Source organism: Podarcis bocagei, assembly GCF_964188305.1.
Source record: "Podarcis bocagei genome assembly, chromosome: 3".
NCBI lineage: Eukaryota > Metazoa > Chordata > Lepidosauria > Squamata > Lacertidae > Podarcis > Podarcis bocagei.
Window position 1 is genome coordinate 59354454 of NC_138127.1, and position 3259 is coordinate 59357712.

Consider the following 3259-nt stretch of genomic DNA (forward strand, 5'->3'; position numbering starts at 1 on the left):
CCAGAACTTTGTGCTTTCATTTCAAAAAGTGCAAGTTCTCCATCACTTTGCCTACACCAGGGTTGGGAAACCTGTGGCTCTTCCAGCTGTTCCAGGACTACAACTCCCACCATCCCTGACCATTGGCCATGTTGACTGGGACTCATGGGTGCTGGAGCCCACCATCATTTGGAGGGCGGCAGGTTCCCCACCCCTGACCTACAGAGAAACAATAGAAAACATGCAAGCAGTATTCGACGCCTATAAATAATCATTAACCTGTTCTCCCATTCCAAGATGATGATGAAGCACTTTTTTTAAAAAGCATTTACACTGGACTTGCATGTATTAGCATTATTTATTTATTTATTTATTTATCTGGCGTGTGTATAACCTCCGACTCATTAACAAGGTCCTTTTTTTATTGGCTTCAAACAGATCAGGCTTCTTATACTTAGGCATTTGCTATTTCACATTGACATCCAATGGGCTTGCTTTGTATTATTTATCTTATTTTTCACTGTTGGATCACCCACCTTAAAATGCTACCCTATGAGATAGGTTAGAGTGTTAGTCTAAGAGATATTATTATTATTATTATTATTATTATTATTATTATTATTATTACTATTATCTCAATGAATGTTTCAGAAGCAAGAAACATACACTGGGTGGATGAATGGGAGATAGAGGCAAGGAAGTGGTCTAGGCTAGCTAAGATTATTGAGAAAGGCCAACTCCTGCCAACTATAGGGGTGGGCTACCTGAAAAGTAGCAGAAAGGAGCCTTCTGGGATGATTGCAAAAAGCCTAAGAAAACTAGGATCTGAGGTGCCCTTTTATGGGAAATCTTATCATACAACCTCACCCTCAAAATAGCTTTCAAAAAGAGTCTCCTATACTCTAAATCTCTCTATTTTCTTTCACATATTAATGGATGCAATGTGGTTGTTTTGCTGTTTTTACTGAGTTGCCAACTCAGCCACGTTTAGAAAAATAGTTTTCCTTCATATTCCAATTCTTGCAAGTTTTATTATTTGTGAAGGATGCCCGTTTTCAGTTTCAGGTTTGAAAAGAAGAGCTTGGCAATGGTTCAAAATAGGACACAATCACCAGCGATTATAGGAGAGAGTAGATCTTAGCTCCATTTCATCTCTCCCTCTTTCTGGGACAAGCATCACAACAATCCTCGAGGCCAAATTTCCCGTAACATGTTGCCTGTGGTTTCTCCTACCTGGATCTGCTTCAAAGGAGACTCCTCCTACTTCTTCTTCTTCTTCAAAAAGGCATGAGCAAGTGACAACAAATGTTTATGATGAAATGCACCTTGCAACTTGCAATGGAAGTGTTGGTGTGCTGACAGCTGCGTTATTGTTGAATGCTTCTGAGATTTATAATAGAAACAAACTATTGCATGAATGTGAGTCACTGAATTTCAGCGCCAATCTCGGTCCAGTTCATGGGTTAAAAATACATACTGCTGAAGAGACCACTGGGTCCTGACTCAGTGCTTTGTGAATCAGTGTTGTAGCTGTCAGGTGCTCAGGCCTGCAGACTGGCTGGCTCTCAGGCAAGCGGCCTAGAGGAATAGCCGGGTCAGCAACAAGTTGCTCAGACTGAGAGAGGGACTGCAGTGGCTCTGGGAGCTTAATGGGAGACAATGCAACTGGAATCGCCTAATTCACAAGACCAGGAGGATTCTGGGCTGTTATGCTATCTCCCAAACAGCCCTCATGATAAGAAATAAGAAATCATAGAATCATCTAGTCCAACCCCCTGGACCCCCCTAGTCCAACCACGTGGCTGATTTACCAAACTGACTAGGTCAAAGCCTGAGGTGTCTGATGCTGCTCTAGATCAGGGGTGGGAAACCGGTTGCCTTTCAGATGTTGTTGGACTCCAACTTCCATCAAACCTAGCTGATAAAAAAGGTAAAGGACCTCCGGACAGTTTAGTCCAGACAAAGGTGACTATGGAGTTGCAGCACTCATCTCGCTTTCAGGCTGAGGGAACTGGCGTTTGTCCACAGACAGCTTTCCGGGTCATGTGGCCAGCATGACTAAACCGCTTCTGGCACACTGGAACACTGTGACAGGAACCAGAGCGCACGGAAACACCGATTACCTTCCCGCTGCAGTGGTGCCTATTTATCTACTTGCACTGGCATGCTTTCGAACTGCTAAGTTGGCAGGAGGTGGGACAGAGCAATGGGAGCTCACCCCATCATGGGGATTTGAACCACCAACTTTCTGATTGGCAAGCCCAAGAGGCTCAGTGGTTTAGACCACAGCAGCACCCGTGGCCACTAGTCAGTGATGATGGAGTCCAATGATGACTGGAGAGAGACAGGTTCCCCACCTCTGCTCCAGGAAATCTTCAATGCGGCATTTTAAGCCAGATTGTTTGTGGACCATTTATGGCTTTCTGGCTATTCCTCTCTCAGGCTCCATTCCCACCTGAAGAGTGAGATTATTAGTGACTTGCTTCAAATGACTGTTGTAAGAAGGAATACTACAAGAAAATGTTGACACAGTGTGTGTGTGTGGGGGGAGGTGTCCTGTGTAATATATGAAGCAGCTAAACATTTTCTCATGAATGAGGCATGGCAAGTCCATAAAACAAGCCTGACTCTATGGAACGCTGCTTTTCCTCTTTGAAAGCTTCCTTTGTGTTTTGTGCAGGAAATCACAAGAGTTCTTTGTTAGTACTGCTTGCAAAGTTTTCTTAGGTGTGTCTTCATGTCTCTCTTGGCAGCACAGTTTTAAACCTGTGCCACACTGGCTGTCTAATTCAGAAGTGTATTCTCTACAGAATTGCTCATCACTATTCTGCGTTGGTGGCGCTTTGTCATGGAGGTTAGGCTGTTTTCACTGCTACCAGGAAGCAGCACGGTGATAGGAACAGAATCCTTATCTTATAAGTCTGTTTCATGCAGCAAGTGGTTCTTATGAACTAGCTCATCACACATCGCTTCCATCTTGCTGCATATTTGTATTGTTGCATGCTACCCCAATCTCCGAGTGGTGGTGTATTCCTGGGGTTCTCGGTGCTTACCCAGGGTGGTTTCCTTGGAATGAGGGTCAGCAGAGACTGGAGTCTTTAAGATACATGGTTTATTTGCACATACATACAACCTGAGCCTCCAATGGAGGGCCTCCTCCAAGATCTTGCTTCTCCCTTAGTCACAGCCTTGGATTCAAGCAGAAATCAAGCAAGACTACCTGCTTCCAGCCCAGCTCACAAACACAACTCTATGGCTATTGTCCTCACTACCAGCCAGA